General features: G+C 48.3%; 1 protein-coding gene across 8 annotated transcripts in view; it reads left to right on the top strand.

Moving 5' to 3' along the window:
- Positions 1–21,576, top strand: part of PTPRF (protein tyrosine phosphatase, receptor type F) — a 409,931-nt gene that overhangs the window by 52,896 nt on the left and 335,459 nt on the right. For all 8 annotated transcript variants that reach the window (XM_019501453.1, XM_019501457.1, XM_019501455.1 and 5 more), the window contains exon 2: positions 152–232. The gene's annotated coding sequence lies outside the window, so the exon portion shown is untranslated. The remainder of the gene's footprint in view (positions 1–151; positions 233–21,576) is intronic.

Below are 21,576 nucleotides of genomic sequence, written 5' to 3'. Positions count from 1 at the left end.
TGCTGGGTTTGGAGGGTTGTCAGTGCCCATTGGTAGCATTAGTCACCGTCATGGTGCAAAGGCAATCTGAAGATACTGTGATCAGATGCTTACAGTGCTGTGAGTTCACTTGCATTCAGGAGATTTACTTTTCTCTCTTTTCTTTCCCTAGGTATTTTTATGGCCTGTGTCACCGTAGTCTCTGAGCGTTTCCTGGGCATGTATGGATTTATTCTCAGAACATTCCTGTGAGGTAGGAAAGCATGCTTGCCTCCACTTTACAGGCGGGGAACCGAGGCAGGTCTCATGCCCGAAATCTGTAGGGCAGCCAGCCCCTGGAGCTTGACTGCCAGCGTCGAGTCTGTTGTCTCAGTCACCAAGGCGCTTTCCTACTGATGGGCTTTCCAGAACCTGCATAGGAAAGACCTCGTGAAAATAGTTAGGGTTGTTGATGACCTCTTTTAATAATGCTACAGATGAGTTGAAGAGTCTTTTTGAAAATCCCAACAAGCCTGCTTGTATGATATGAAATCCTTAAAATGTCTAGGTCTTCTCAGGAGTGTTTTGGAGTTTTTCTGTAGTCAGTTTTTCCTGCGCAAACCTGCCTAGGCTTGTGTGTGGTGCTGCGTTTACCCTTGCGTCTGCTGATCACTACCTCAGTCACTTAAAGCAGTGCAGAGATTTGCTACCTGTTGTGCTGTCTTGGGTGTTTTCATCATCGGTGCAAAGCTATGTTCGTGTCTGGGCAGGTGCAAAGTTTCTTGGTCATGTTTCTGTATAAATGCAGTTTAACTGGTGTTACTTTTCAGAGGTCATTCCAGGCCATCTGAAATGCCTGACTTTGCACTCTCAAATTCTCCCAGAAGTGGGATCTCTTGTCTGATTAGTGACGCTGATACTTTTTTCAAACAGTTTTGCCCGGTTCCAGCAAACTGTGCACACTAAGCTGTGATTGACATCATAAAATCAACCATCATGGGTAGCAGCCTGAAAAATTCCTTTTCTTTTAAAGTGAGGAAGTTTAGTTTAGGCTTCCCTTGAGCTTTTCCTTTACTTCTTCAACAAGTTGGTATTTACTGCGTGACTTCTATTGCCTTCAAACATTTCTTTGGGACCTGTTAGCCTTACAAATGCCTATTCATAATGTATCAGCAGAATCTCACAATTTAATATCTTATTTGTCTATTAAAACAAGCAACAGTATTAAAGATGGTGACACTAAAAAGGGAACATTTCAGGCCGTTTTTCTAACTTAACATTCTGTAAAATATACACATTGCATCATAGTTTTCTGTTCACTAACATATATTATGTTGTTTCCTGCCTGTAAGAATAAAAATTCTACTGACTCACAAACTATCTCAAGCTGTATTAAATAAGATTAAAGAGTTGGCCGGTGACCTTAGCAGTCAATTAGGCTACATACACTGCTCAGCTCAGTATTTGTAGAGTGTAGTTGGGAAGCTAAAGCTCATTAAATAGGTTGCCACTGTTTGGAAAAAGAAATAGGAGTCTGTAAAATCCAAAATTGGTCAAGCTGCCCAAGTGAAATCTGGAGTGCTTATGGGAGGAAGGTCTTGATAGCGTGCGTGTGTTTGCAAGCATTTCTCAAGTGCTGCTGGCGCTGTCTTGGGGAAGGTGAGAAGAGTCTGGTATGTTAACAGTGAAGCTAGAAGAGAGTCGAAACTTTCAAGATGCAAGCATTTGCAGGAACAGATGGTGTACAAGCAGACAACTGGCAAAGGATGTAGGAGAGAGTACTGGGAAGCTGGTGTACGCAGTTCTGGTCAGAAAAGTGTAATCTAAAGACGGTATGAATGGGATGGTGGGTGCCAAAAAACCGTGCGTTTCAAAGAACAAAATGGGACGGAGGGGAGCATATTGGCAAGGAGCCCTGGAAGCTTGGCGTTTGTTGTGTTTTTTTTAGATGAGCCCAAGTTTAACAGGTTGGTGTCTAATAAGTTTAGGAAGTCTTGGTAGACAGGAGCAATGCTCGGGTATGTACGCATGGAGTCAAAGCATGGCTGGTGCTGCCACCCGCCTTTCCAGCGGGTTGGTAAGCACAATGCTGAGGGCTGTGGGTGCTCCATGGTGCCGCCCAATCCTGGCCACCGTGTGTGGCACCCGCGGGTCTTTAACTGGCCTCGTGATTGCTCTGCATGGTTGTAGCCTGAAGCACAGCAGCAGAGAGCTTTGAACCTCTCTGATTCGGAGGGGAGCGGTGCTGCCTGCGTTTGGGAATGTATGCTGTGAGGAGCCAGGAGCAGGCCCCTAAAGCATGGGAGGGAGGGAGACCCGACCCCCTTGTTCTACTAATCATCCAAGTCTAGTTTTATACTTGGGGAGCTTGCACCGCCGGCCGACTTCGAAGATGACTGTTGGTACGCTTGAGAGAGGGTGATCCAAGAGAGAGCCTACAAGCACCATCTGAATCAGCATCCCGTGTTAACTTTCCTTTGTCATCCAGATGTGGCGTTCCTCTTCTTCAGCGAAGTGTTGGCTGAGATGAGCCTCCAAGTGTTTCCCAGTTTGGTAGTGCGTCCTGGCCACGGGTGTAACTCACCAGGCTGGAAGTGTTTGCGAGTCTGGAGTAGTTGTCATTCCCTGGATCTTGAAGTGAATCTAGGTTTTCTGCAAATCTAAGAAAAGTGGTGGGTAAAGTAGACAGGTCTTGCAGCCGCAGCATGTGGCTGGAAGTGTGGTTTGAGTTGCTGTAAAAGTCACCTTTTAAATTGTGCAGACTCTTGCTGATCTAGGTCATAGTTTAACTGTGGGTATTTTTGTCTTTAAAACTGTTTCCTTAATAAAACCAGTGTGAGTTGAGCAGAAAAATCCCCACGTTTTCCTCCCCCTGCTATTCAGATAAGTGGGAACAGGAAAAAGAAAGGGGGCATTTTCAAAGCTTTTCTTCTTGATCATCTAGGCTGATTCCAAAGGAGAAGAGTGATTTTACAGAAGAGCCCCTGAAGATGAATCGTAACCTAGGTTAGCAGAATTCACATTGGTTTGTAAGGCCTGGTGACTGCATTGCACTCCGAAGCCTTCTCTCCTCATTGTTTTAAATCATCGCATTGTTGCTCTTCCAGGAATGTCACAACGTGCACTTTGCTTTTGAAGCTTGTGGTGCTGAAGTGAGTAAATGAAGTGAAGTGAAGGTCTGTAAATGTAAACGCTGTTTGAAAACACATTGCAGAAGGGTTTCCTTCAGAAATGTGTGTCCTTGGGCAGCATTTGTGCATGGGCGGATGGCAGTGTTTGGAGTTCGGGAGTTTCAGCAAGTTTGGGATGTGTATTTTAAATGGGGCATCCCTTTGTGACCCATGTTCCCAGCTCTGATTCCAGATGGCAAAACAGTGATAATCATTGTCCCCTCTCAATACTGCGAGGGATTATTCTTTTGGGGCAGATGTGGATTTTGGAATGTGTTTGGATAACAAGTTTCCCCCAAAAGGATTGTGTTTAGTTGTGTATTTGTATACTCGCTGTACCCAACATAATCAATTTAGAGTGACTCAATTATATACCAGTAACATGCTTTATTGGCTGGAGCATATTAATACTTAATGTAAAACAATAAAGTGCTGGTTACTTTTGACTGTTATATGATGAACAGTACCTTCTGGCCAGCCGTCAAATGAAAATATCACAATATTAGCTGAACCCATGGGCATATCCCGGCATCCTTTGCATGGCTGTTGAAGATCCTTTGGATTTAGAAAGCAGGTATTGACAGTGAGACCCTATAGTTCTTCCTACTTGCTAACGTGTTTGATGCCCAAAGGCGGGGGGAACTGGTGGAGTTATCACTGGTTTCACATAATGTGCGATGGAAAGGGGAGTAGCTGGTGTTCTGTTTTTAAAAAAAATGTTAAAATGCAAATTTGAACTGGAGCTCACTGATAGAGGAGTTCATCTTTGCTCTGAAGTTGTGCGATTAGCTCTTTGACATTGGGACTGTGTTTTGAAAACTGAACATCTTGGATGCCTGTTAATATTGTTTTTTGAAGAGGGTGCAAGATTTAACCATATTTACAACATTTAACGCAAGTGCTAACCTTTTGTTCTTTTCCGCTTCTTTTGTTTCATCTATATATTTGTTGGTGATGCTTGTTTTGTCATATTACCTAATGAATGAATGAATTTTGCTACCTGAAGGTTATACAACAAAGGTGACTGTAGAATCATCATAATTGGCAATTTAACTGTGTCATATCACACAGTCAGCATTTGCTAGCACTCTAGAGCAGTGGGTTTGAATAGCTGCCACACTGTATGTGTGTGTTAAACCCAAGACAAATGCTGATCTCATTAGAAATACAAGATGCACAAGTCTGTGCACAGAAGGCGTTTTGGTGCCGAGGTCTCCTTTGGGAATACAGTCTGGGTATTTGGTTATCTAATACCAGACGAGCTCGAGCTTGGCTTGAGAGCGTTGCTGGATGGGGTTACAGACCAAGAGAGGAGTGTGGTGGCAAAGCTACACAGGACAGTTTCTAAGACGCAGAGGAAAGGGCCATAAATTGCCACTGCTTTTTCTCTAGTCGTGTTGTGACAACAGCTGGGAATTGTTACGCAGGCAGCGGTGCTCAGCTGTGGGCTCTCCAGGTGCAGAGCTCCACGCACAGAGGGACGTGCCTCACATACTCTCAGGAAGACCATGGATCCCTAAAGCTTCCTGAAATAATTAGGTTTTGCCATACTGTTGTTGAACAGTTACACCGTTCCCAGGCTCAGCTAGGCTAGCGTTTGAAATTTTACAGTGGCGAAGTGGAACAACAAGAGTAGAAAATTACTGGCATCTCAGCGGATGTGCCTTTTTTCTGTTCCTTCTTTATGTCTTCACCCGTTGTAGTACAAAGATAATTTTCAAGGACTCTTCTAATTATGGACAGTTTTCAGCAGAGACAGACAGTGTGAAAGGGCTGACGGATGGTAATACCTGCATTAGGCACAAATAAAGATGTGCCTGAGTTGGGGGAAAAAATTCTTTTTGATATGACGAGGTGGGAAACCAGGCTTTGTTTTTAATGCCTTGTAAAAACTAACAGCTTTTGATAGACTGTACTGAGAGCAGGTTTCAGTATGTTGTGAGGAAACGACGTGGTTGTTACTAGCTCTTCTAGTAATAAGTGTGCCCACAGATCCATATTCCAGAGCCAGCGGTGGTAGTGTGATCTTGTGCACCTGGAGCAGCATACAGACCTGCTATGCTGTGAACACGGATGGCGACACCAAAAGTCCCTTTTGGTCTTGTTGAGGATACGGCTGGATTTCTATGGGAGGAGTGTTCTCCATGGAGTGCAAAGGTGAAGGTGGGATGGAGACCAGGCTTTTTTAAACAATTTTCCCAGGTGCTCAGGATATCTTTGAAAACTGGTTTCCTTAACATACTTTCAAATTTGGCTTATTAGACATTGAGGCACTTGGATCAGTAATTGTGCTTGAAAATCTTTGCCAAAGTCTCTTGTGGGGCTGCATCTCCAGTTGTTGGGAACATAGAGAAGTGAGGATTGCCCGGCTGCATGAGACCAGTGGTCTGGCTAGGCTGATACCCTATTTCCAGCAGGGGCTAGAGCCAGACAATTAAGAGGAAGATGCCAGAAACCTTGTAGTAGGCACTTGCAAATATCCTATTTACAGGGGAAGTTTCCTTGTAACCCCCACTTGTCACTCATTGGTTTTATGCGCTGAAGCATGAGACTGTTTATATTGCTTCCAAAACTGTTTTTAAAAAAAGCGCACGGGACATAGTCATCATGGGTGACTTCAATTGCCCACACACTTCTTGGGAGGAATGCTTGGCTAAGTCGGATCGGTTCTGCTCCTTCCCAACCTGTATTGAAGAGCTCTACCTGACTCCGGAGGTGCATGGGCCAGCCAAAGGTACCACTCTCCTAGACTTGGTCTTGGCCAAAGGAGACGATCTGGTGAGTGACTTGAATGTACAGGGTAGTCTGGGCGAGAGCGACCATGAAACGGTCACGTTCACTATCTGTTGCAAGGCAGGCAAATCAGTTAGCAGGGTTGTAGTTTTGGACTTCAAAAAAATGAATTCCAACAGGCTCAGGGCAATAGTAAGGGAAGTGCTGCGGGACCAGGGACCGAAGGTGAAAGGAGTGCATGAAGAATGGTCGTTCCTCAAGGACACGATCCTCGAAGCCCAAAAGACGTCCATTCCCATGTGGAGGAAAGTACCAGAAGGGCTGGTAAACTCTCTTGGTTTAATAGGAATATCATGGTCCTCTTGAAAAACAAGAAAGAGGCATACAGACATGGAAACCTGGGGTAGGCCCCAAGGAGGACTATACAACAACGACCTGCACTTGTTGATTAGAAAGGCTACGGCGACAACTGAATTTAAACTAGCAACAGAAATGAAGGTCAATAAGAAGTCCTCCTTTAGATACATAAGGAACAGGAGGACAACAAATGGAAGCGTGGGACCATTGCTTAACAATTTGGGACAGCTGGTTACCGACACACAGGAGAAAACTGAACTCCAGAGTGACTACTTTATTTCGGTATTTCACCGGACTAAGGGGAAAATCATCCTAGATAAGGTTCAGAATGGGCGTGGTGGGAATGACCACCTTCCTTCTGTTAATGTTGAGCTGGTGCGTGATCAGTTAGAAAAGTTAGACATTTATAAGCAGGACCAGATGACCTTCATCCAAGAGTGCTGAAGGAGCTGGTCAAAGTCATCTCAGGACCTCTGGCGAAACTCTTCCAAAACCCATGGTGTTTGGGCCAGACTGGAAGAGGGCCAGTATTGTACCCACCTTCAAGAAGGGGAGGAGAGAGGACCTAGGCAACTATAGGCCAATTAATCTAACTTCTATCCCAGGGAAAATCCTGGAAAAATTAATCAAGGAGTCCGTGTGCAATACGCGTGGAGAAGGTAGGGTTGTGAACGACAGCCAGCACGGCTTCGTCACGGGCAGATCTGGTCTTACCAACCTCATCTCTTTCTACGGCCAGGTAACTCATCACCTGAATGAGAGAGAGGAGGTCGACATTATATACCTTGACTTCTAAAGGGCCTTTGATCTGGTTTCCCATGATCTCATGGGAAAATTGGAGGATTGCAGGCTCAACTGTTTGACAGTCGGGGGTGGGGGGGTAGGAAGCTGGCTGCGGGGCAGGACCCAGAGAGTTCAGGTGAATGGATCTGTGTTGTCCTGGTGAGAAGTGGCCAGTGGTGTCCCTTGGGTCTGTGCTTGGTCCAGTGCTCTTCAACATCTTTATCAATGACTTGGATGTGGGCGTGAAGAGCTCGCTGGCCAGGTTCGTGGACGACACCAAGTTATGGGGAAGCGCGGTCATGTTTGAAGATAGGCTGCAGATACCGGCAGACCTGCACAGGCTGTTGAGTTGGGGAGATCAGGGTCTGATGAAGTTCAGCGTTGAGAAATGTGAAGCGCTCTACCTCGGGACCAGCAACCCCCAACGCCTACAGGCTTGGCGGCACCAAACTGACCAGCACCACGAATGAAAGGGACCTGGGGGTAATAACAGACCACAGTGTGAACATGAGCTAGCAGCGCGATGCTGTATCCAGCAGGACACACAATCCCCTGGCATGCATCAGTCGATGTGTCTGCGTCTCCAGCAAAACCAAGGAGGGGATTCTTCCCCTCTGCTCGGTGCTGGTGAGACCGCAGCCGGAGCACCGCGTCTGGTTCTGGGCGCCACGCTTCAGCAAGGACGTGGACAAGCTTGAGAGAGACCGGAGAAGAGCCACCCGTGTGATCAGAGTTGTACACAGCAAGCCATACGAGGAAAGGCAGAGGGACTTGGGCCTCTTCAGCCTAAGAAAGAGGAGGCTGAGAGGGGACTTGGTAGCAGCTTACTGCTACATCAGAGGCGTACATCAAGGACTCGGTGAACAACTCCTGGAAGACCGCTTCAGGCTTAACACTAGGAAAAACTTCTTCCTGGTCAGGGTGTCCAGACTGGAATAATCTCCCACCAGCGCGGTGCAATCACCTACCCTGGAAATCTTCAAGTGGAGACCTCACCCTGGTTGTCTTTCCTGCCTAGGGTGGGGGTGTTAAACCTGATGATCTTGCGAGGTCCCTTCCAGTCTGTGACTCTACAAGTGAAGTGATCTTCTTTTGATGTCTGGGAATCCGACAGGGCTGCACCGTAAGCGCTTCTGCTACGGTCTCAAATGTGCAACCTCTGGGCTGTCAGCCACGTGCCATGTCTGCCACGTGCCGTAGTGCCTGTGCCACCCCAGCCCCCAGTGCAGGGATAAGAAACAGCCAGTCGCTCTTTGTCAAGAACAGATCATACGATTTCCTTTTTTAACGTGGCAGTCGGCTTCGCGGAGAAGGGGAAGCAGTAAGTGTCACCTCTGCGAACTTTAGGAAGGCTTGTGACAACCTTGCACGACAGTCTCACAAACCATCTAGGGACGTGGTTACAATGACGTTGCTGCAACACGGGTGCACAGCTGGCTGAGAAACCACGCTCAGAGTAAGTACATTTTACCGTCAAACTGGAGGACACTTCAAGGGGGTTCCTATAGGATTCTGTTCCTGGCCTGATTTCTCTTCGTTATCTTTGTTAATTATATGATGGACTAGAGCAGTGGTGCTCCACCTTTTGGCCCAGAGGGCCAAATGAGTAGTGTGGGGCTTGTCCTTGGCTAGATTGGAGCCTCAGCACAAGGATTGGGCCCACACACCTTGATCCAGACTGCATGGACCCCGCATGCCAGGACAGGAGCTCTGGCACCCTGCACCACCTCTGCTTGGCCCCACACGCTAGGGTCAGGGCCCCTGGACCCCATACTGCCCCTTCCCAGCCCGACGCCCAGCACTGGGATTGGGTGCCGTGCCACACTGGGCATTGGGGCCTCTGGGCGCTGTGCTACGTCTGCCCGGCCCTGCGCGTGCGGATCAGGTTCTGGCAGCCCTACATTGCCCCGCGCCAGGACCGGTGCCCCGGGACCACGTGCTGCCTCTGCTGCCCTCTGTGCAGGGGGATTGGGTCCTACGCTGCCTCTGCCCAGCCCCGCACGCAGGGCCACTGCCGGTGGGGTCCAGATGCAGCCCAGGAGCCCTGCGCTAGAGAACGCACTTAAAAATTTGTGGCTGACCCCACATTGAGAGGGGTTGACTCTGGGAGTCAGGGTCAGAATAAAAAGTGATCTTGAGAAATGGTCTGAAACCCACAAGATGCAGCTAAGGAAGGACAAGTGCAGAGGTCTGCATTTGGGAAAGAGGAATGCAATGCTCCAGGACAAAATGGAGAACAGGTGGCTGGGCAGGAGGACTGCAGGGAATGAGGTTTGTATAGTTTGTCTAGGCCGAGGGGCAAGGTGAGCCTTTCGCTACGTGTAAGGGTGTTTGTTGTAAGGGAGATGGTGATCCAGTGGCTGAGGGAACGCCAGGAAGCAAGATCAGCTTAATCTGGAGTACAGGTGACTCGGGATAGATAGGAAAAACTTTCTAACTGGTTAGTGCGGTGAAGTGCTGAACAGGCTGCTCGAGGGGGCTGTGGTGTCTTTTTTTACTGGAAGTTTTAAAGAGCGAGATAAATGCCTTTTGGGGTGGTCTCGATATACTTCACCCTGCCCCTATGCAGGCACTTGGACTAAGTCCTTTCCTGAGGTCTCTTCCAGCCCTTAGTTTCTGGGATTGTGGCTGGCCGTGGGGGTGAACACAAAGCAAGCACTGGGATTGGGGGATATACAGTTAACACAAAGCAAATAGATTTCATAGACGTTTGGGCTGGAAGGGACCCCAGAGGATCATCGAATCCAGCCCCCCGCCCCAGGGGCAGGAAGTCAGCTGGGGTCATAGGATCCCAGCAAGATAAGCATCCAGATGTCTCTTGGAGGTGTTCAGTGTAGGTGCTTGAACCACCTCCGATGGCAGGCTGTTCCAGACCTTGGGGGCTCGGACAGTAAAGAAATTCTTCCTTATGTCCAGCCTGAAACGGTCTTGGAGGAGTTTCTAACCATTCGACCTCGTCAAATAGGAGCAAGTGAAACTGCCGGGACAAGGGGACGTTTTGTCCCGGCTTGGGGGCACTTGTGATCCTTTCTTCTATTGTTAGTATGAAACCAAAGTGGACCATACTTGTTTCTGCATCATATCCAGGCTGGCTTTTTCCATGAAAATTCACTGGTTCTTGTCAGTTTGAAGGTTAATTTATGATCATCGATAAAGTCTGTCTCCTTCTGTGTACAAGCTGACCACAATACTGACTGAGAGATGCCTGCGATCCATCCCCGTGCTCCAGGTTGGGAGCAATTATCTGCTGTGCAGCAACTGCAGACTCCCCAGTGTAAGAGATAGAGAGGTTCAGGATTTTTGTTGTAGGATTGTCTCCTTTGGGATATTGCCCATATTTAACATAATGACATTGATTTTATGCACCAAGCTTTAAGAGGAAATAGATGTTTACTCACCTTTTTTTAAATCCCTGGACTCAGTGTGTTGCTTAATTGAAAGTACCAGTGTGTATGTTTAATGTACTTGCTCCTTTGGATGCAAGTAGTTGGGACATTTCTAACTTTGTAGCTCTCCAGAAATCTTTTTTTTTTTAAGCACTATTCCTGGTATTTTCTGTTGCTGCAGTGGCGCTGTCTCTCAGAGTCGAAGCAGATAATGTCTGTTTCCGAACTGGCCAGTACCAACACAGTATTAGTTCCCTCCCATTGTTTGGGCATCTGTTATTGATGGCTGATTGCACCAGAACACAAAGTTTCTTGCGTTTTTTTTTGTCCTGAGATGAATCTTTTTTCCAGCAGGAAGTTTGTTTTGGCCTTCCCATTTTGTATTTGTAGATAGCACCATGAGTTTAGTGCGTGTGAAGTTCTTCAACCTTTTTGTACAAAACAGATGTGGATTCAGAGATCCAGTTAGCTAGTAAGCCTCTGTCAAAGGAGAATATCATCCAGTAATGAAAAAAATAGGTGCAAATGAACAGAAGTCTTGGTAGAGTTCCCTTTGCGCTGCCTGAATTTTGTCGACAAAGACAGTAATCTGCCAAGTGTTTTATAGGAGGCAGCGTCTGTGCAGAGCACGGGGCCTCTGGGGCCACTCCTGGGAACAATGTTGGAGTGAACTCAAATGCGTGGTGTTGGAAAGTGCTGTGGTGTGTACTTGTGTGCACATGTCTGGGCCTTCGGCATTTCGCTGCACACTCCCCTGCTTGGTGCCTAGCCTGGGCAGCAGGCCGGTGTGCCATGGGACTCGTGGAGGGGGCACCGCACCTGCTGGCAGCTCCTCCTCAGGCGGAGCAGCATTCACGCCACCTGTGCCTCGTCTCCCCAGGAGGCAGCTCCTACGTGTCCCTAGCAGCACATCTGCCGACCCTCTCTCTCCTTGCCTGCCTTGCCCAGAGACCCAGTCCGTGGTGATGTGCAAGCGAGCCCCTGTGGAGCGCAGACTGTCACGGTCTCTTCGCAACCCGTCTGGTCTGCTGTGGGTTTGGCTCGCTGCGACTCCGAAGGGCTTGGTCCCCCTTGTCCTCTTGAACATGGTTTACCCACTAAAGAATGGTGGTGCCTGTGTTCAAGAAGATGTTTGAGTCCTAAGCGCTGCACAGCATCTCCTGTTATGTTCCTGTGTTTGGTTTGCTGACTTTCCCCCACCCCAGTCAATCTACACGCATGCTGTTTGGACGCTGTCGCTCAGTCTTGGTGTCAAGCTTATACTTGCGCGTATACCCTGAAATTACCACAGAAGTGCTGTAATATTTGTGTCTGATGAAACCGCGCAAGTCTGCATTATATTGTGCCGAGTGTTTGGTGGAGATCCTGCTGCACAGAACCGGGTGCAACGTGTACGTGCTCAGAGAGGTAGCTCATCTTCTGTTGCCATAAACCATGAAAGCACATGACTAGAGCCTGCGATGCCCCATTCCTCATAACAGCCTGATAGCCATGAGCTTCCAGTGTCTCCAGTGACACCCAATCCACACTGCACAATTGTTAAATATTAATATTCATAAACTGTTTAAAGATCAAGAATGAATCTATGGAATGAAACCTTTGAAACTTGATTGTTAGCTCAGTGAAATTTTATAAGGAGGCTCCTGGAAGTGGTAAGTTCTGCCTTATGAATGGCACTCTGTTTCATGAACTTTTATCAACAATTAAATGGAATTGCTTTTCTTGAAAGGGTTTTGCTGATTTAGATTATTGAGGAATTGAGACTAAAGTCTTTCAGGGTCTGAATTAATCACTTAAAAACGGAGCTGTGCTCTCAACAGAGGACCAGATTGTACACTCTCAAAGACTAATTGTCTGTCTTGTTCATCTATCCCCATTTTCTTAATCATACAGATGCCCTTTTTTTTAACTAGTTCCATTAAATTAATAAGGCTACCTCGGTTGGAGGTGTGGCTGAGTCAAGATTACCTTCCCTGATAGCCGGGACTGTCTTTGGGGACTAATTCCTTCTGCTCGCGAGCGCAGCGCAGGCCCTGCCTGTCCATTGGAACAGTGCTTCCTGGTGCTTCTGCCATGGTTTAGAGACTCGAGGACCATCTGTGTGGCCTGGGCTAATGGTTTTATATAATGTATTCCTTTTCCCTGCAGAATGAAAGCCCTATAATGAAGAGCGTGGGAGTCTGAATCTCGTTTTGGAGGTGTCTGGCTGAATTGTAAATGAATCTTGTTACTAACTGTCCATGGTTTTTTCCAAGTGTTTTCTTCCAGTGGGTCTGCTCCACCATTCACTGCACAGAGGCAAGGAGCAGAGGTGTCTATTGAGTTTTGTTGATTATAGCTGTTGCCAGCTGTTGAATGCTGTTTTCAGCGGTTTCGGGGAGTGTGCCATTTGTGCGGTACGGGAAAGAACTTTGGACGGTTGTTTTGGGGCGGTTTGGCTTGGTTGTTCACCCTGGAGGTGCCGCCCATCAACCTGTCGGGATTGATGGAGCCTAATTGATGAAGCAGGAAGCACGTGCAGAGCGCCAGGATAGTGAGTCTGTAAACTGTAAGGTCTAGATATTATGACAAGTGCATCATATTTTCCACCGGATAGCGGAGTGACTGATTGGCTGTAGACGGTCCTGACACCGTCTGACAGAAAGAGTTATTTTATCTGAAAACAGTACAGTTACAGATGAGAGAGATCCTGAAGAGCATCACTCATTTTTACTAGTGACATCCATCACTTCCTAATTATGGCTGCTTTCAGTAAAGAAAACGAGTTCTCTTCATTGCCCCGTTGGAGACTTCCTTGTCATTGCAGCACCCAGACAGGGACAAAGCAGGTTGCTCGTTGGCTGTGTGCCCACCTGCGTGTCCCGCACCAGGTGTGTGTGGGTGCAGTACCTGCGTCTTAGTGTGCATGTACTGTTAGCCCTCAAACTTGGAGACTTCTTGCTTGAGCAGCTGCGTGCTCCCTGTTCTCCTGGTGCTTTGCATGTGCTTCCTGCTTTGCCCTTGGCCTGCACCTGGGGTAGGACATCACTGCTCATCTTCGGCCGTTTGACCGACAGCCTTCTGAAAAGTCTGCCCGTGTCTCATGTGTGCCCACAAGAGTTTCGCTTCTACCTTTTCTTTAGGGGGCTTTGTAGTTTTCACTCTTTCTCCTTTCTTCTCTGGGATGGCACTGCTGGTCTGCCGCTTGATGCCTCATTGCATGAGTCTCCGTTTCCGCCCTCGTGTCAGTTCAGGCACTTTGTACTGACTGCTGTGGCGATTCTCAACCAGGGTGCCATGAGAGCCTCTTAAGCGTGCTGCTTAACATTGCCACTGTTAGGTGTGTAAATATGTACCTATTATTCACGGATCAACCCTGAGCTTTCCGATAGGAATCAGTAGTGTGAAAAATGTCCTGACCTGTTGGGGTCTTTCCGAGTTTTTGCAACAGAAGAATTGCTCTGGGATTTTTCTTAGTGAAAGAATGAGGGGAAATGAAGAGCCAGCATTGTCTGAGGGGTGCTGTGAGTCTTTCAAGAGGTCGAGAACCATGGGACTGCGGTGTTGGCACCTAGTAGATCGGCACGTGCACCTGAAGTGCTCCTTGGCACTGCCTCCATCACCTGCTCACAGCAGGTTGTTGCTGTGGCTCCAGAACCGAGACCCTCACCCCAGTGTGTCCGGTGATGCACGGTGAGCATCAGGGGTGTCGGTCGAAGAATTACATTTCTTGTCCCAGCATGGTCTGGATCCATTCGGTATGCTTTGGGCCATAGGAAGTTTGCTTCTGGTGATGAGACTGGGGAGGTTCGGTGCGTGTTTGAATGCTAGGATGGGTGGTTTTGGGAAAATCTCCTTAACAATTGGGTCTTCTAGTATGGGTTGTAATTGTTTGAGGATTTTCTGTACAGGCTCCAGGGAAGGATGGTATGGCATCATATCTAATGTGTGCACTTCGTGGGGTACAGCGAGTATCACACACCTCTGCCCTTCCCCGTCTCACCCAGCAGTTCCCGGATCCCGCGCGGCGCCAGGCTGCTCTACAGCGCAGGACTCGGCAGCTTCCGGGCTGGAGTCTCCTCTTTTCGTCTTACCTCCGTGGATCATCAGACCTGCTGGTGCTCCCGCTGCCCCTGCTTGGAGCCCCATTCCTGCCTTCAGTCCATGGGCTCTGACAGTAGAGGCCGCTTCTTTGGTTTCTCAACTCCGAAAACAGTGTCTGGGCCCTTCTTGGGGGATGGCCTCCTGGACACTCTCCCCTGCCAGCCACCCGGTTTTAGCGCAAGGGCTGCAAAGAGCTTTCCCTGCTTTCTGGACATGGCTGCTCTATCCCGGGCTTCTCATCCACGGGTAGAAGATGGTATTGTCCCGGTTTCCTTTCTTCAGCCGCCTCTTTGTGGGTTTCCCCTGTGCAGCCGGGGACGTGTTGCAGCGTCTGTTCCCAGCAAGGCGCCATGCCCTGTAGATGAGGCCATTGGGGACCAGCAGGGCTCATGCAGCAGGTCCCTGACACATGGCCAGTGGACAGATGGTCCCTGTTCCCTCCAGGGAAGCAGAATTGTATTCACTCTCCCCATGCCGTCCTCTCCCTGTTGCTGTGGCTGCTGAGAAAGCAAAGCAGCACTGCAGCTCTCCGAGGGGCGAGATGCCGAAGAGCCCAGACGTGCCGGGGAGGAAGTCTCACTCCTGGTAGCTCGCCGCTTGGAGCGGCCCTTTACCAGGGCTGTTGGTACAGCGTGACACCTGCACTTACAGGCATCAACCCAGCATCTCACACTGGCCTCTAGAGATGCCCAAACTTCCCACCTTAGTAGGGAAGAACAAATCAGCTAGCAAGGAACAACTTTTCCAATGATTTAGTTGGTCTAATGAAAGAGATCACATTTACCCAAAGAGCCTTGTCCATCGTAGCGATGGCGGACCAGGCTTCGTGTGCCGTGGCCGTGAGACTCTTCATGGATGCGCGGGGGTGCAGCAGAGGGCTGTCCCTTTGAGGGGCCGAGTGCTTTACCGAATGAGAGGATTTGTTACCTCGGGGTCAGTGTGCTTTCCCGTAGAAGTCCTGGAGATCTGCCGTTGTCTGGGTGGAGACTCGCGGCCATCTTCTGTTCCTCCTCGCTTCTCGGCCCTCCCCAGCAGCCCCAAGGAAGCGGTAGTAATGTGCAAGTCTCTTCTGCTCGCCATCCTCCACTAAGCCTGTGAATGGCTTGTTGAGCCTCCTTCTCTTGCGATGCCGTCCTGGGAACCGCTGCTTTGCTGGGGCGGTCTGCGTGAAGCAGCCTGGAGACGCGGCATAGGATTGTCTGTTGTTTTGCCTTGAATAATGGCTCCGGAGCACCGCTCTCACGAGTGCTCAGCGCTGGCTTGGCTTTGCTGCCGGGAAGGCGTTGGTAAAGCTCCCAGCATGAGGCCGTGCTGAGTGCTTCTGATGCCCACGTTTCAGATCTCCAGCGCAAGCTCTGCCCACGATGCCAGGCCTGATTCCAGAGTCGGCTCCGCTTCCTGGCACGGGAGCAGACATTAGCAGCTGCGACCATTATCTGATGGACTGATTACTTTGAAAGCTTCATCTCTGCTGGAGCCCTTTGGATAGTCAAGGATCTTAATATGGGAATTATGGTTTGCTCAGGCCTGAATTGCATGTGTGGCTCCGCTCTTCTTCTGGGCTCCAGAGAAATTTTTCCTTGCAGGTGGTGTGTCTGTGTGATAAACAGTTGGCTTGGGTTAGTTTTAAAGTGGAAGCAGTATGTTAGACTTACTTTTTGGGTGTGCTGCTGTTTACAGATCAGACGCAGCCAACTGTCAGTTGAAGCGGTGTTTGCTTTTATGCAAGTATGTGCCGCATATCGTATCCGTGAGAGATCCTATCCTGCCTGTGCAGATTTCTTCTGGTTTCTTTCTTTGTGCTGTATGTGCATTAGGCCCCTCCTGCCGCACACACTTGGGCACCAGCGTAGTGCGGGCAGTGTAAGTGCCCGTACGCATGTGTTGGGCGAGGAAAAATAAATGGCTCTTTCTGGGGTTGTTGTTTAAATGAGATGACTTTGCAGATGGTGAAGTATTTACAATTGTAGAAACACCCTCCATTGCCGTGATGCCTTGTCTCTGAAGAGCAAGTGCCTTGCAGCCGTTCCCTGATTGCTGGTAATAGCAGTAATTAAACACACCTGGTAATGACATTCCCACACTGATACACACCGTGCCACAGAGGACATTGATTTCCTGAGATTGAGAACTCCCATTACAGTCGCATGCTGGCCTTCAATTTAAATTCAGGCTCAAGGGTAAATCCACAGTCCGTAAATGATGTCAGAGTAGATGTCTCTTCTCTAAGTACATCCCTGACTTCCTCATGGCGAGTGGGAATCGGGCGGCTGATATTATCCTGTTGGAGCAAGACAATGGCTAGATTGTTGTTTCTCTCTTGCATATAGTGCTGCCCGTTTGCCAGGAAAAGGAAGGGCATGTTCTGTTACTTGCAGCGAACAGCCTGACTGTGCTCGGAGGGGCCAGGTGCTGCAAAGGCCAAGACGCAGCCTTCTGCGCTTGGCCGTGGTGCTCGCAGGGCTGGGACTTGGGCATCTGTTGCTCTTACTCGATTGGAAACCTCTTTGGTGTCCCTGTGTCAGGAGTACCTGGAGGCTCTGGGAAGTCTGTCCCAGATCTGAAGCATCTCCACTCCAATACATTTGAATAATTTGCAGCTTAAATTTGCAGTCAGGTGGTATCCCAGGCTTCCCCCCCCCCCCGTGTACGGGCACATACCTGTTGCTGCTCTGTGGTGGTTGTTCGCATGCGGTGATGTATCCTGCTATGGAAAGAACTTTTAATTTCATTCCCTTCCATTTAAAATGAGCTTTTTAATAACATAACACATCAGCAAGAGGACCAACCTATTTGCATATGCCAGCTATTCATCATCTGCATTTTCCTCTTTATCTAACCTGCATGTTGGTATCAAAGCCTGTTTTGTTGCTTTTTTTGGTTCTGTGGCTCCGAAAAGTACACCAGGCATTTCACAAGAGACGTGGGCTGGTGCAGTCCCTGAGCCACACCGCTTGCCTGCGTGAGTTGCCTGCATAATGGCGGGTAAGGAGGGGATGGCAAGTGAAAGGTGGCTGCTTTAAGACATGCGCATGCCTTAAAAATGGGCAGAAGTAAAACGTGTCCAATTGAGACACAGGGAGGATAATTGTGACTTCCCCCCCCACTCCATCCCCCATTCGTGCGTGTTGAGAAGTTCATTTTCACTTCCAGTGGTGGAGCCAGGTTTGCAGGAAGGAGCACCATAGGTCTCTGGAGTACTTAACGGTATACGTGGCCTGGAGGGTCCAGAGTAACTCTTATTGATTTCATTTGTCGTTAGGGATGCTTTGAAGCTCTGAAAATCTAGCTCCAGAGTTGGAACAGATTGCTTAGAAATCCAGCCAGCCTAAACCCCACAATTGTTGTAGTTCCGGAGACAGGAATTAATTGTGCTGCTGGCTTGTGAGGCAATGTGTTGTCTTCAGGAAATACTATTTAGAGTGTACTTTTTCCTTAAATACCAAATTCTTGATGGTTTAAAAGCCTGAAGTGGATAGTTATCCATCTACTCCCCAAAGACTAATTTGTGGGGATGGTGGTGCCAAAGTGAAGTCTTTTGCAGGGAGAGTGGGAGAGGCCATCTGTCAATATTGCTCTGTGTTGCTTTTCCAATGCTGTTAGAAATGGATAGTCTGGGAGTTGTCTTTGCTGCAGGTAAAGCCTGTTTTGAGCCCTTGTGCACTGATATTTTAGTGAAGTGAGACATGAGCGCCCCAGGGAAAATGGCATTGTGAGACAAAGCACTCTCATACGTGTCTATAGCTTAAATGTCATCTTGGAAAAAGATAAAGCAGATGTTAATTGTAAAGCTGGATTCCACTTATATTTTTTCTTATTAAGGAATTCAGTCTATTTCTGTGTATCTGTACACATACAACTGCTATGTTTATCCACCAGAAAAATGTTTCTTTGAAATAGTCCTGTGATTATGCAAATACACTGTCTTAACAGAAGGGAGGATAGATTTTGGAGCCTCTGATTAGAAAGTGTTTTCTTTCTACGTTGAGTCTAAGGGCAACAGTTGATTTCATCATTTTGTTTTGAAGGAGAGAATTGCAAGTCCATGTTTTCCTCGACCATTAGATAAGCAGTTTGACTAAAATAGCAGTTTTAATCAGTTTTAATGATGTTTTCCCTATGTGAAAGGGGCCATGAGATGTTTAAGTCTAAAGGTCTATTGGTAATTGAGTAAGTTATTATGAGAACTGTTTACAGATCATACGATGTCTCTATTGCTCTCCTTTGCTAAGTATGTACGCCTGACCTTTATTCTTGGTTTAAAGTGTAATTAAGGAATACATGCCACAGTGTATTTAAAAAACAATAAAACCATCCCACACACTGATTGCAATGCAGTTAGTGATGGCAGATACAAATGAAGCATTTGTGAAGGCTAGGGTTAACCGTTATACCTTTTCTTAGGCAAATACCATGACGCCACTGTGCCGTGCCGTGCCATGGTTTGCTGCGGCTCTCTCTGCTGCAGTCCAGTGACAATAGACGGATGCCAGAGAAACAGGAGTTGTGCTGCCGCGGGGCTGCCTCCTTTCTCCCGCCGGCTGAGACGGCCTTAAACTTGCTGCTCTTTCTGGTTTGTCACTTGGTCCGTGAGACTCCTCCATTTCTACAACGTACCTAACTTCACAGACTCCCTCTGCGAAACCTCTGAAAGACGTTTCGTATTCCTGTACGGTAGAGGCAAGCTCCACCTGTGTGCGCCTCAGAGGGAGAGAGGTTGGGGGCGTTCATTTCTGAGGCCCTCTAAAATAGTGTCTCGCAGCACACTGCCATGATTTGGAAGGACCTGTGCCTCCGGAGGTACCAGGGTATAGGCAGGATGTGTATACTGCGGGCAGCTTCCCTGGTGAATGATAAAACTAATCTCTCTTAGGCTTGGTGGGTAGAAATATTGGACCTCATCCTTGTTACTGGCCGAAGGTTGAACGCTGTCTGTCTTCTGCCTCCGAGCAGTGCATTTGTTTTTGCAGGGGATTTTACACTTGAGGGAAAAGAGGAAACGTTTCCTGGCCTCGGTGCAGTAGTGATTATTTTCTTGAAAGCGGCTGCTGGGGGCTGCTGGCAGGTTGTGGATGTTAGATGTCATCCCGGGGGGGGAGAGGCGTTTCAAGCTCGTGGCCCATCGGTCACTTTTACCCATGTGCCATTGCGCAGCGCTGCACTGTTGGCCGTGTCCCGGCGGTATTTGCAAGTGAGTGAACGGCCTGGTCAGAAATGAACTGCTGATGGGAAGCTGGGTCCTGCCTGCGGCTCCAGGCTGCTGCTCTCCTGGAGGCATGTGCTGAAGACAGCGTCGGGATGCCAGCTCGGCACCTTCCCCTTGGCTCCCCTCGGTAGCGGCCATGCACAGCTAGGTTGACCCGGCCAAGTCCCAGTGATCAATGCAGTGTTAATGTCCAGGTCTCCCAGGACCTGCTGAGGCAGGGGAATTGGTGGCAGACGAGCATTGCTGCGTGGCCAGCAGCTTTCTATAGCACCGTCCCAGCCCACTTGGGCATGCAGCAGAGTGCGAGCTGTGATGACCACGGGTCTGGTGTACGGGTGATTTTTCAGGTGAAAAGTTCTGCTACCAGCTAAACCATTTGTTCACCGTGGCCAGATTTCTATAAATATATATTATTCTAACACCACAGGCTGTTTTCCCCAACGGTTCGCAGTGTTTGAACCATGAACTACCAATATAGTAGTGCAGTGCTTCCTAACGAGAGGAGGCAAGCAAGAAAAACGATCTCTAAACAGAACAAAAGTGCCATTGAGGAAGCAGCAGCCAGAGCACTGAAACTTGATCAACTGCCTGTCCCGCTGCACCGCCAAGCTCCGGCATTGCACAGCGCGCACATGCTCGCTCGCTTGCTCTTCCCGCTCCCCGCAGAATACAGGGTTGACTAGAGAGAGGCCGTGCCTTTCTCTGCAAGAGGCTGGGTTCAAAATTGAGCCATGGTTTGGAGGGAAAATGCTGCCTCGTGTGACTGCTATCGGCTGATCTCCGATTGAACTACAAATTTACTTTCAGGAATACATTCTCTTGCTCTTGCTTGTGTTCAGAGGGTGTTTGTGGGTTGCAGGCTGCCTTTGGACCCCCAAGCCCTTACCAGTTACTGACTGGATCACCTTATTCTTGTGGTGGGATGCTCCCCAGCTTGCCCTGAGGAAGTAACAACTTGGTGCAAAGAAGCAGGTGCAGAGCCCAGACCTTCGTCAGCTTGCTTTAAGCAGGCCACCAACCTGCCCTCATGGGGCTGTTTTTTGACACCCAACAGCTGCGTAATATTGACATCTTCCAAGGGACGTAGCGTTATGTGGAGTGTCCTAACCTGCTTGAAGAAAGATCAGACTCCAGCCAGGCATCTGTCCCGTGACGTGCTTATTGCTGCCCAGGGAGGTTTTTCTAAGGCTGCTAGTACAGTACATGGAACAAAAGTTGCGCAAAAACCAAAGTCTCATTTCACTAATGCTTTCTCTTGCTTTCCCGATTATTCATTTAAGATTTGGTGCATGAATTAATTGTCGTTCTCTGTCTGACTGAGTAGCAGGATCAAGATTACAACAGAGGCATTGTGATCACCTTTCTTTTCCTGCTACCTGTGCAACAAAGTCCAAATCATGCTTTTAGTGCCCAAGCTGTTTCTTTGCTGTCATGACTTCAGGAGTACACTTTCCCACTATTCAGTATAATCACAATGCATAAGGCCCAGCAATTTGAAACTCAGCTCCCTTTGCAAACTTTCAAGACAATTGAGAATAGGAGTGTTTACCTATTAAAATAAAAAGGTGCATCAGTCCGTGCTATGGATTCAAATTTCAGCGCCTAAGAGCAGGAACTGCTATAACTACGGATCATCTAATAATCAGAACGCCGCCTCCTTTCCCTGTGCAATGTAATGCAGTCTTTAATGCTTGAGAACGTACCGTTTCTCAAATGTGAGATCTGGTAGCCACTTTCTGTAGGTGTTTAATTTTAGAAATAATGTATTTAAATAATTTGAAGCCCTTTTTCATATTGGTCCTACATTGTATAAATCAGTGTGCTTTGTATGCGATTAGGGGCGTAGCAAGTGGGGCTTCAATTCCTAACTCTGACGATGCTGAAATGCTCCCTCTACATC

This window comes from Gavialis gangeticus, unplaced genomic scaffold (genome assembly GCF_001723915.1).
Source record: "Gavialis gangeticus isolate Ggan-Ray unplaced genomic scaffold, GavGan_comp1, whole genome shotgun sequence".
Classification (NCBI taxonomy): Eukaryota; Metazoa; Chordata; order Crocodylia; family Gavialidae; genus Gavialis; species Gavialis gangeticus.
Note: the sequence above shows the minus strand (reverse complement) of the source record. Positions and strands in the feature narration are given on the sequence as shown.